The following is a 13899-nucleotide window of genomic DNA, read 5'->3' on the forward strand; positions in this document are numbered from 1 at the left end:
AAAAAGAAAATCTTAAAAAAATTAAATGAAGCTTCCTCAAACTAAGGTGTATTGTAAGTATAAAGTACACACCTGATTTTCAAATATTCAGTATGAAAAAATAATGTAAATATTTCATAATTTTTAATTCTGTTTATAACATTTTACATGTGTTGACCATATATTATTAGATGTAAAATTATATGTTTTTTAAAATATTGATATTAGAAAATTTGAAATTACATATGTGGTTTTGGTTTTATTTCTGTTGAACAACATAGGTTTATAATGCCCCATGAAAATTCTGACCATGAGCAGCTTACTATCTTTTTCTTTTAAAGGAGTTTATTGGTCAGATTAGGACATACTGCTCTATAGTAACAATCAATTCAAAAATCTCTGTGATTTAACAACAAATGTTTATTTCTATCAAGCACCCAGTCCTTTGTGGGTTTGGGCAACTCCCCAGGGCCACTATCCTCCATTTGGAGCCTCAGGGATTTATTGAGATCTTTATCTTTGCATTAGCAGAAGATGAAGGTTGGGGAGGGGACTGGAGAGTCTTGCACAAGTAAATATGTCCTTTGTTTCAGAAGCACATTAGCCAGATCCAGTTATGTGTTTCTGCTTAACTATAGTAGAGGGAGAGAGTGTAATCTTCCCATATGCTCAAAAGAAAGGGAGAGTGAGACTTGAAAAACACTAAGAATATTTACCATAAGGGAAGAAATGTAAATACAAATGCATGTTCTAGGTCTTAGTTTAACACAAAGGTATGACATTTGATATAAAAAGATCCTTATATTTTCCAATTTAGTTTCCATGATATTTTCAAATGAGTGCAGTGTGTGATTACCCATAGTTCACAGTTTCTTATCTCTTTTTCTTATTCCAGAATGAACTTTAAAACAAAGTTCAAACTTTGTTTTATACTAGTATGTAATGATTAAATAGAAAAGAAACTTTTCAAGATCATCGAGATTTTTAAGTTGGTTGAGCAGGCTCTATATAGCTATATCTTCATCTATTTCCATCTCTATACACACATATGCACATGTATATTACTTTATTCAACAAGGCTTTGTAACATAAATAGCAAATGTGGAGATTTCATTAATTTGAACCTTAACATCTGCAGGAGGGACTCCTAAAATGCAAGCAAACTTGCCTTTCTTCTCTTCAAAGGTCTCCGATTAGCATCAGGTAAGTTTTTTGTAGTAAGCCCAGGGGAGGGAGGAGGACCTGACAAGCTTTCTCCTCCCGTTTTGTGGCTGAACTGAGAAAGCTTCTAGTACGACTAAGATTACCAATGTAGACCAGTAGGTTAATTTTTGGAGGGGGCAACCCTATGACTGTGTGGGCTATAAGGAAGAGGGGAGACTCAGCACTTGATCTCACTCTCGCGCCCCCTCTTTCTCTCCTTTCCAGGATCTGCACTGCCTCCCAGACAGCCAGCCTCCAGCGCGCAGCCTAAGAGAAAGGAGCTGTCCGTTCAGTACTAGGGCCACGTGCAACCTGCCCGCCAAAACACAAAGAACTGAAATATTAATTAAAAAAAAAAAGCCAATCTGCTCAATCCTCCGCCCGCAGGCAGGCTCTAAAGGAAAACCGCATATGCTTTTCCTTTCTCCTCAATAAATCTTCATGTGGGCATTAAAATACCTAAAAGGATTAGTCATTAAATGCTTGTACATTTGGCTTTAATTCACAAAAAACTGTATGTCACAGGGTTCCATCAGAACTGCAGTTTAATCTAATTTGTAGTATTTGTGTAAATGCTTTATTTCTTTTGCTAGTTGTTCCAGAGGATAATATTAATATCCCAAGTGTCCAGAGGGAGAAGGTTAACACACCAGCACAGAAATGAGCTGGATGCTGACTGATGTGTTTAAAAAAAAAATCAAAGCTCCTTTTAAGGTAAAACACAAAAAAGAATAAATGGAGGGGTGGCTTTTCCTTCTCAAGCTGCATTTATTATTATTATTATTTATTTGATCTTAAGGTAATAAGGAGAATGTGTTTTGTGAAAAGGATTTTTGCACTTCAGTTGGGTATGCTGTCCTTAATATCACATTCAAACGCTGTCTATAATGGAAAGAGTGAAACTAGTTTTCAAAGGATTTAATTGCAGATTCATCCTTATTTTCTTCTGAGGAGTGTCTGTTGTAGGACCAACATCCAGTCCAGTTATATGAGCCATCCCTTCCACCACACCCCTTGCAAAGCACTTTGCCTTCCACTGAACTAACTACTGGGTCATGTATTATACATTTACATTTGGCCCTGGTAGCTTACTTTTTGGTGTCCCTACTTATTTTTGCGCAAGGTTTTTATAACTTTACTGGACAGTAAGTCAGCAGGCTAAAAGGCATAAAAGCCTCAACATTTTAGAGACAATGATTTTATTCATTAAACACATATTTATTGATTACCTGCTCTTTGTGAGAGGTAATCAATAAATTACCTACTACTTGATTTTTGCTCACAGTATATTTTTTTAAATTACTTTTGATTACATATTTTGGATACAACCTAAGTTAATGAAAGAAATGCTTAATTTAGATTAATTCTTGCTGTCTTTAGCCAGAATACAAGCTAGTGCATTTATTTAAAATGCATTTAAAAAAATCAAAATTCATGTAAATTTTAGTAGACTTAGTTTTAACAATACAATGAGATGTTTGAATATGAAGTCACTACTTGATTGCTGGAACTTATCTATAGGTGAAAAGTAACCTTGGATTGGCGGTGTCCATTTCAATCGAGGTTTTTCCTCTGTTCATTACATATTGGACACCATAGACAATGATGTTTTCTCTACCAAGTAGGAATGTTAACAGTTTATAACATATTGTTCAGGTGGTGAAAAAGATGATAAATGGACAGTTTGAGGCATTCTTTAGAAGGGGAATTTTCTAAAGGGGATTCAAAATAGCAGCATTTACAATTGAGCCAGTGTGTGTTATTATGCATGATGAAAGGAAGAATGTCTGTGCTTGTGGTTAAAGGACACACACGGAAACTTAGATAGCTTTATTTTCTCTTCCTGGCTTAGTCACCGATTTTCACACTCACGGCAAATCTCTTGGTCCCTGAGGCTTTTTAAAATTTTTTATTTTATATTAGGCAGATATACTAGGGATCGTCAAGATTTCTTCATGCTCCGGTCTTCTGTGAGTCTAGCTGAGTATCTTCAGCTTCTGAAATCTTCAGTCCACATTTTATCATGATATGCATATGTAAGGTAAATGTTTTCTTTGAGTAATTTTTGTTTGTTTTTAATACAGAGATAAATAATATGGAAATTTTAATTAGCAACCAAAGCTGAAATCATCAAAATTATTTCAGCTTTTATTATTTTTCCAATAATTTAAACTTTATTTGTAATTTTTATTCCTATCTCTTATTTCATACTATTGCTGAATAACTAATCTTTGTCAAAAATAAATAATTATTGTTGCTTTTTTACAACTTCAAAATAATAAATGATTACTATTAAATATTTTTTAAATCTTGAGGATATGTTTTTATTGATTTGAAAGAGAGAGAGAGAGAGACATTGATAACTTGCCTGTGTACTGTCAGGAACTGAGGTATGTGCCCTGAACCCGGTATTGAACCTTCTGATGTATGGGCCAACTCACTGAACCACCTGGCCAGGACTGATTATTATTGCTTTTTTGAATAGTCAGTCAGTGAGGGCCATGATTTGATTTATTTATCATTGAAGTTAGGTTTTAATTTGAAGAGACCAGTTATACAAAATTTAAATGATTCTGATATTCAATGCTAGTTTTTACCTTCTTTGGATGTAAGTTTAACAGGTAAATTCTCAATAATTTATTCAGATTCACACTAAACAATTAAATAATTAGTAAGCCCTTTTATATTTGTATCCAATATTTTATTAGATAATTAGAAAGGCATTAGAAAGTGACTAAAACAATTTTCAGTATTTGGGGGAACTTACAACCTAGTGGGGAAGTAGTATCCACATATAGAAAAAGTTAATAAAACCAATTGTGATGAATGTCAAGATGTGGGAACAAAATGTAACATCATGAAGTGTAGCAGAGAGTGTAGTGGGGCTTTTTTTGGCCTTAGTGAAGAGGAACATTCTACAACAATACGGTCATAGCCTAGGGATCGATATGTTGCACTAACAATCAAGGTCTCAGTGTTTTAACATTTACTTACATTGTAACCTCTAACTCTTCTTTACAGATAATTTTATTTTCCCATGCTATCATTTTGTCCCTCATATATAGCTTTTTTCCCAGGAAACTCTCATGTTTTCTTTGCTCCACAGAAGGAAGTGATGCTCTCATTCAAAGCATAAACCTGAACTTCCCACAGGGTGGTAACTGAATAAGAGAATCACATTAGGGCAGAAGTGTGGGTCATATTACATCAAACAAAAAACATGAGTCTAGAGTCAAGTTTGGTAAATTTTGTTTGAATTTAATCATTTTCAGTCTAGCTCTATAATTTAAAGGCTTCCCTAAATAAGGTTAATCCTCTCATCACTGAACAGTAACTTGAGTTTCTTTTGAAATAATAAACTTGCAAATAGAGTATCACAGACTCAGAAATTAGACTTGATCTGGAACAAATGGAAGTTAATAAATTAAAATATTGACAATTAAAATATGTGAACCATAGAATTGATTGTACAAGATTTAGACTTAAGGATTCTGTTTTTCTAACAAGCACATCATTTCTAATGCACTGGTAATTCCAGGGAGAGAAAACTTGGGGGAGGAAATGATCTACAAGACTATTTAATATCATCTGTTGTCTACAAAAATGCATGGCATTTACATCTAATTTGTATTTTTAACAATATTTTGAGAAAGTTCTTGCTATGACAAATGCTTTTTTGCTAATATATTCTGTCTGTTACATTTGATATATATTTACAAACTCTGCAAAAAGAACTTAGGGTAAAGGACAAATAACTTAAAGATACTTATTATGTGATACATAGTAGTTTTTATTTAAAAAAAAGTTTATTTACTTATTTTTAGAGAGAGGGGAAGGGAGGGAGAAAGGAGAGAAACATCAATGTGTGGTTGCCTCTCATGTGTCCCCTACTGGGGACTGGCCTGCAACTCAGGCATGTGCCCTGACTGGGAATTGAACTGGCAACCCTGTAGTTCACAGATTGGCACTCAATCCACTGAGCCACACTAGCCAGGGCTATAATAGTTTTTAGAAAAATAACATTTAAGCTGAAGTCTTAGATCTTAAAATATGTGGTGTGTTCCCAGACTCAGTAAACACGTATACAGACTTAGGACCTGACTCCAAAAATATAATAATACATCACGTGGTTCTTAACACTTGTCCATAGAATCTTTTACATGTTTTCCATCAAGAAGTATGTGTGTGTGTATGTATGCCTTATTCTATTTTTTATTTTATTGAATTTATTGGGGTGACATTGGTTAATAAAATTACATGGGTTTCAGGTGTACATTCTATGACATGTACATCATCTGCATGTTATATTGTGTGTTTACCACCACAAGTCAAGTCTCCTTTCATCACCATTTATCCCCCATTTACCATCTTTACCTCTTTCCACTTCCCTTTGTGTACTTATTCTTGAATCTGGCTGACTTCAGTGATTCTTTTCAACTAATAGAATGCTGTGAAAGTGATTGTGCATGACTTCCCAAACTGGAAAAGCTTCTGTCCTGTAGGCTAGGACGCTGCTTTTGAGCTTTTTATTTTTCTTGTTCATCTCAGGAATTTCTACAATGTTCTAAAATCACTTAAAGTTGGAAAGAAGCAGTAAGCGATTGCTAGAGTTTTGGCATATTCTCTATGCAAACTTTTAAAATAGTTTAAGGAGGTCATTACTTTTTTGTTTCTTTCTGTTTTTGTACATTTGTGTCTCTGTCTTCTGATGCTCTCTACTGGAGATTTTAAAGTCCCTAAGTCATCTTCATTCCAGGTGAAGGTGAACAAAAGAATATGGCTTTCTTCATTAAGTTTACTACTACTACTACTACTTTTAAGCTACTCGGCCCAACAGCTGATCAGGTGGTGCCTACCATGGTGTTTGACTCCAACCTGCCTTTCTTGGAAAATAGACACCTATCTTTGCCTTACTTGGTTCCCACAGAAATGCAGTTCTTAATAATAATTGCTTTTGGAACACCCTATATCCCATACATTGTCTTAACTCCTTTATATATGTTGCCTTTTTTATTCATCACCAAAATGCTATGAAGTAGTCATTATTGTAATCCATAATTCATGCATAAAAACAGACTTATAGAGATTGCTACTAGCTCAAATCAATATATAGTAAGGGCAGGAGCCAGGATTTAAACCTGACTGTCTTACTCCAGAGTCTGTGATTATCTGTGTTTCATTTTCTCAGTCTTGTTAAGCAACACACATACAAACACAGGCACGCATTGCTACAGCAATTATAGAAAACTATATGGAGATTCCTCAGAAAAGTAAAAATAAAACTACTGTATGATCCAGAAGTTTTATTTCTGGGCATATATCCGAAGGAAATAAAATTACTTTCTCAAAGAGGTATCTGTAGTTCCATGTTCATTGTAATATTATCATAATAGCCAGATATGGAAACAACCTAAATATTCATTGATGCATGAATGAGTAAAGAAAATGTGGTGTATGTACACAATGAAATATCACTGTCTTTAAAGGGGAGAGGATTCTGCTATTTAGGACAACATGGATAAACTTGGAGGAGTTAATGATTAGGGAAGTGAACCAGACACAGCAAGACGGATACTGTATAATCTCACTTACAGGTGCCATCTTAAAAAAAAAAAACAAAAGGGAAAAAAAAGCTGAACTCATAGTTACAGAGAGTAGAAGAGTGGTCACCAGAGACTAGTGTGGGGAGATATGGGGAGTGGTGGTTTAATGGGCAGAGTTTCAGTTTTGCAAGATGAAAAGTGTTCTGGAAAAGGATGGTGGTTTTGGTTGCACAACAATATGACTATATTTAATACCAGTGAACTGTACACTTAAAATGGTTAAGATATTAAATTTTATGTTATGTGTATCTTACCACAATAAAAAATTGGAAAAATTAAAGAAAATTATGTGGTGCTTATTCCTGTAGTGGTTATCACTCAGCTTTAACCAAGCAGAAGATAATATCCCAGATGTGAAAGAAGAACCAGATGGCAAGAACACGGGTTGTTGAATGACCACACTGAACATACCTGCTGCACTGGTGTGAACCACTTTTTATATGCACTGCTATGTGTGAGAGAAGTAAACTAACTACTCTCTCATTGAAGCCATTGTGTTTTTAAACTTCTTTGGGTGCACAGTTTAGCCTCTAAAATAATCAAGTCAGTCTTTGAAGGTCAGCTCTAATAGCAAAAGAAGAAAGCCTAGAAAAATTAAATAATTAGTATAAGATACATAGATCTGCCAGTCTTCATGTTCTATGATTGCTCTATGGCACCACACTAGTTCAGACATAGTTCAGATACAATGGGGAGGGTCATATAAGCAACAGTGAAATAGATTGGGAACTCCTTGAAAACCAGATATCTGCCCTGACTGGTGTGGCTGATTGGACTGAGCACTGGCCTGTGAATCAAAGGGTCACCAGTTCAATTACTAGGCAGGGCACATGCCTGGGTTGCAGGGCCGGTCCCCAGTAGTGGGTGCACGAGAGGCAACCGCACATCGATGTTTCTCTCCCTCTCTTTCTCCTTCCCTTCCCCTCTCTCTAAAAATAAATAAATAAAATATATTTTAAAAAAGAAAAGAAAACCATATATCTATAGTTCAAAGGTGGAATCTGGGAGCTTTTCCTTTACTCTAAGTTTAGACCCAACAATATATTCCGTGAATTTTTTGTGTGCTAGGCACTTTGTTCATCACTGGGATTAAAAGATGGGTAAGATCCAGCCTCTGTCCTTGAAGTACCATATCTGTCAGTGTTATTATGGGAGGAAATAGAGTTCAACATAGATGACATACATGATGAGACTTTCATGAAGGGACTATTTATAGAGATGTGGCTAAGGTTAAAAGAAAGAAGGATGTTAAGTTACCCAGGGGACACCAATTGGAAGAGGCCATAGAAAAGACAAAAGTAGGAGACCACTGCTAGGACTGAAGGGGGGAAATCAAAGAAATAGTGTAATTAAAGACTGGTGATCACTGAGTCATATCATAGAAGGGGACTTTGAGAAGGATCTGAGGTCAAGGTGAGACATATCTTCTGCCAAACGTTTATTATTATTGCCACCCACGGACAAATCCAAATGGTAAAACAAAAGGCTATGGAGTCTAAATGATAGTCTACAGGGTAAGTCTACTGGGTGAGGCATAGAGAACAGAACAGAAGGGTGGAGAACAATCATTTTGATCCCAGAGAAAGCTAGTTGAGAATAACTAGCATGAAAATTTTACAGTCTATTTGGGAGGTGGGACTGGGGCAGTGACCACATATATAGGTAGAAAAAACACAATTTTAGGAATGCATTTCAAGTCTATAAAATCTATACCCATGATCTAAAATCTACACTCATTATTGACTAGAAGAGGTAGGCAGGCTCTAGGTTGCCTATTGAGTCAATAGGTGGAAGTCATGGAGAAAGAAGCCCGTCAAAGGAAAGCTGCTCACTACTTATTTAGTTTAATTTTAAAGTGACCAGCTATTACTATTTCACTCAGGTAATTCTGACTAGGAGACTGGATGCCATGTTTCCTTCAAAGGTTGCCATACACCACGGCTAGCATATTTCATAACTTGATATCTTACCTGCAAAGACCTACATTTCCATCATTCACAGAATCATGCACTAATCGGGATTCATTGTTACAAACAACTGTTGATTTTAGCTGATTATGCATTCTAAGTGGTTTAGTGAGTTGCCAGAAGATTAGAGAACAAGTAAGACAAAGGAGTGTGAACCTCTGGCATAAGTGATGCCTTAGAACCACTCTGGTAAGGGCAAGTCTGCGTTTATGCTTGTTGAGCTTTAGAGGCTATCCTAAACATTGTTACTGTGTCCAGCATAGATCCTCTACCAACCCTGAGTTGTTTTTTTAACCCCTTACCCAAGGCTGTGGTTATTGATTTTAGAAAGAGAGGAAGGAAGGGAGGGAGGGAGGGAGAAAGGGTGAGAAAGAGAGAGAGAATCGGTTGCCTCCCATAGGTGCCCTGACTGGAAATCAAACCAGAAACCTAGGTATACTCACTGACCAAGAATAGTAGCCACAGCCATTTTGGAGTAAGGGGTGAGCTTCAAACACTGAGTCACCCATCCAGGGCTTGAATTTTGTTTTACTGGCTCTAGGAATCAAACCTGGAGCAGCTATCTCTGCCAAGTCCTAGTTTGTGTGTCCTACTTAGCTGTGAGAGGCCACAAAATGCTCTTCCCCCTGGGACACAGACCTACCAAGGCTACAAAGTGAGGAATTTTTAAAATATAGAAATGAGCCCTGGCCTGTGTGGCTCATTTGGTTGGAGTGTCATTCCATGACCTAAGGGTTGCAGGTTCTATTTCTGGTCCATGTGTACGACCCCTGGTTCCACTATGTATCAGAGGCAACCCATCCATATTTTCCTTCCTCCCTCCATTCTCTCTAAAAAGTAATGAAAGTTTGTCCTTGGGTGAGGATAAAAATTATATATAACATGAATTATATTTACATATGTATGTATAAGATATATATAATTACATTTGTATGATTAAATGCATAATATAAATATACACATTTAATTATATATGATTAAAATACTGGGGGTCACACATTTTCACTTCACATGGGACACATTTTACATCTACTCCCTATATAGAATATATAATGTATATAAATATAAATATATAGTTATTATACATATTTTTATATATTATATATGACAATAATGTATATTAGGGGCAGCAGACAGCAGCAATTATGAACTGATGTTCTGGCAGCTCTAAACTAATATCCATATGTCAATGATGAGACTGATCTTTTTAAAAGATAAAAATTAGTACTGATATAGAGTAAATAAAATCATTTAACACTTGCATAAGTGTCTGCTTCATCTAAATGGAGAAAGAAATACAAGTTATAGCATCCCAAGTGTTTCTTAGAAGGCCCACACACAGTTAATAGGGTTTTGTAAATTTCATCTTAAATCTTTGGATCATGGATTCAACCGGTTGTCTAGATTTAGTTTTAGACCATACCTATCATGTATGTCGTACTGCTTAAAGCACATTTTAGCAACTATGACTTTTAAAAGAGTGTAATTATCAAAACACCAGTAAAATTTGAATTGCTTTCCAACTCAAATTAACTTATGAAGCTGTAGATTTTTTTCATGTTGTCTTGGGATCTGGTACTAAAACGAGTACCTGGACTCTCTACCAGCGTTCGTGTTCTGCATGGTCTGCTTGAGGAGAAATTGCTAGGACTATTGTTCTCTTCACGAAGAAAACAATTGTTGAGCTGTAGGCCCCAACCCCTTGTAATGTTGGCTATAATCGCACAATAGTAAGAAAATATCATTTCTTTTGAATAGGGTAGATAATGCTGAGGCATTTAAATGTCATAATATGTTGGAAAAATTTATGTTTAAATTTTATGTGAAATAACAAGGATATCTGTTTTGTAATAATGATTCGGGAGCGATTTGCTGGTCAGGAGATAATATACTTCAAACTTATGTTATTCAAGATTGGAACAATTTTCAGAGTCCAGTCTTAAATTATTTCTGAGAATGTCTAGTGTAAGGAAAGTGAATTAGAAAGGATCTAATGAAGAAAATTCATTTGCAACCCATGCACAGCAGCAAACCTACTGAATGACATTTAAAAGAAGATTAAAGCTAATTTCATACAAGCTCTAGGATAATCAGATTTCTAAGCTGAAACAGAATTAGGTTTCTGACTCCTTTACAAAGTAACTGATGTCATTGACCAGCGCCCTCTCAATGAATTTGCTTCTGGACATATGATCCCTCAATCTTTGTTTTAATCCTCACATGAGGATGGGTTTATTGATTTTTAGGGAGAGAGAAGGAAGGAGAGAGAAAAAGAAGCAGAGAGAGAGAGAAAGAGAGAGAAATATTGATCGGATTCCTCCTGTCTAAGCCCCGAGTAGAGATCGAACCTGTAACCTTTTGGTACTCATGACCACACCCCACCCAACTGAGCCACCCAGGCAGCACCGACCCCTCTATTTTTTTTTATCTCCTTTAGGACTTTGCTTCTTTCCAGTAGTTGTTAATGAGATGGGGCTAAGGATGTGTTGTTGTTTTGTGTTGTTGCTGTTATTGATACACAAATTCTATAATGGTATCTTGTTTATGTATATACTTTTATCTCCACCGAGGATTTTTTATTGATTTTATTTTATTTTTAAGTTTTTATTTATTTATTTTTAGAGAGACGGGGAGGGAGGGAGAAATGGAGAGAAACAATGATTGGTTACCTCTTGCTTTCCTCCATCCAGGGGTCTGGCCCACAGCCCAGGCATGTGCCCTAACTGGGAATGAAATCAGAGACCTTTAGGTTTGCAGTATGATGCCCAATCCACTGAGCCTCACCAGTCAGGGCTGTTTATTGATTTGAGAGAAAGAGGGGGGGACAGCAAAAAAGAAAGAGAGAGAGAGAGTGGAAGAGAAACATCAATCAGCTGCCCCCTCGAATGCACCCTGACCAGGGATAGAAACTGCAACCTAGATTGGTGCCCTGACTGGAAATTTGGCAATCAAACTCTCAGACTTCTGGCGTATGGAATGATGTGCCAACCAGCTGAGCAACCTGGCCTGGCCAGGGAGGGCTAGAATGGCATTTTTATAGTCAAGACAAATTCACGACATGGTTCTATAGGTTCTATTTACTTGAACAGCATAGATCCTTGGTTTAATAAAGATCGAAGATGTAAGTACACTACCGAATGGAGCCTATTCCTTGTGTGAGTAACAATGTGGCCATTGTCATATGTCCATGCAATGTGTGCTTTTGACATCATGCCAGTCCCCTTTTGGAAGCTAGATGCTGGAGTCTAGTTCATCTCCTCATATATTTTCTCTCCCTATTTGACCAATTTGACTCTGTTCATTTTAAAGTATAAAAAAAAAAAGAATCTTAAGTGTAATTTTTGGCTATCTTTTTTACAATGAGAATCTTTACCTACACTCTTTCTTAAAAAAACATACAATTTAACATTAGATACAAGTTTAACGTGCGTCAGCATGTTGGTTTGATATATTTGCATATTGTAATATGATTACTGTCTTAGCATTAGCTAACACTGGTAACCTGTAATTATCATTCTTATCTTCTGTGGTGAGAAAAATTAAAATCTAGTCTCTCAGCAACTTTGAAGTTTATAATACTGTGTTTTTTACTATAATCACTGTACTGTGCATTAGATCTCCAGAACTTACTTATCTACTAGTCACAACTCTGTATCCTTACACAACATCTCGCCAACTTCCCCATCCCCGAGGCTCTTGGAACTACCATTGCACTCTCTGTTTTTATACGTTTGGCTTTCTTAGACTCCACATGTAAGTGATTTCATCCGGTATTTATCTTTGTCTGACATATCTCATTTAGGATAATGCCCTCAAGATCCATCCACCTCATCTCAAATGGCAAGATTTCTTCCCCACACCCTTCCTTCTTTTAAACTTCTCACCTTCACTGTGGTTTGGTGTGATAGGTTAATTGCTCCACGCACGTTCACTCCCTTTTCTCGCTGAGTATAGAGTACATTTTACTGGCCCATTTAATGTTGCCTTCGGCCACGTGACTTGATTTGGCCTATGGAATGTTATAGAAGTCTAAAATATGCTTTCACAGCCTTGCTTTGCTCTCATGCTTCTGCTATTGCTGTGATAATACATCCTGGTGGCCGCCGCCCCTTCAGCTGGACCCCAGAATGAAACCCACAGAAAAGGCCTGCCCAGCCAAGCTTGAGATTCTGAATCTGCCTGAGGTCAGCAAAACTTCAACTCTATGAACAGGGAAAATAGATATTTATTGATTCAAGCCACTGAAATGCTGAGATTGTTTGTTACACAACACTCTTGTGGCACTAACTGATTATACAAATGGATAAAGTCATTGATCTAACATGTCATGATAGATATATCAAGAGAAGAAAAAATAATTTCCTGAGTGTAATTCAGTCATTAAGAAGACATGGGGACTAATTAGTAGTTACAAAATAGGTGCAGAGATGTAAGGTAAAACACAGGGAATATAGTTAACAGAATTATAATAACAATGTATGGAGCCAGGTGGACACTTGAATTATTGAAGGGAGTAATTTGTAACCTATATGAATGTCTATCCATTGTGCTGTATACCTGAAACTAATATGAATTAGTGTTAAATACAAAACCTTAATCAAGAAATAAAATTTAGTTCTGGCTGGTGTGCCTCAGTGAATTGAGTGCCAGCCTGCAAACCGAAAGTTCACCAGTTCAATTCCCTGTCAGGGCACATGCCTGGGATGGGGGCGTGTGAAAGGCAGCCAATTGATGTATTTTTCACACACTGATGTTACTTGCTTTCTCTGTCCAGTCTCCTCTCTCTGAAGGTAAATGAAAATAATCTTGTTAAAAAATAAAATTAAAAAAAATGAAAAAATAAAAACATAAAAAACGAACTATAGAACATAAAAAAGTTGCTTTACATTATTATGGATGGTACTTAAAAACAGTTAATACTTAAAATTATATACTAAACTCTGCTAAATGCTTTACATGGAGTACCTTATTTAATCTTTACAATAACTCTGAGAGGTAGACAAAGTTATCACCAAGTTAGGGATAAGAAAATGAAACCATAGAGAGGTTAAGATGTAACTTGGCCACACTGACTTAGCTGGTATGTGATGAATCCAGACTTCAAACATGGGTAACCCATACTCTTAACATTAATATAATAAAGAAAT

The sequence above is a fragment of the Artibeus jamaicensis genome, unplaced genomic scaffold (assembly GCF_021234435.1).
Source record: "Artibeus jamaicensis isolate MK-2021 breed Jamaican fruit bat unplaced genomic scaffold, CSHL_Jam_final contig_484, whole genome shotgun sequence".
Classification (NCBI taxonomy): Eukaryota; Metazoa; Chordata; class Mammalia; order Chiroptera; family Phyllostomidae; genus Artibeus; species Artibeus jamaicensis.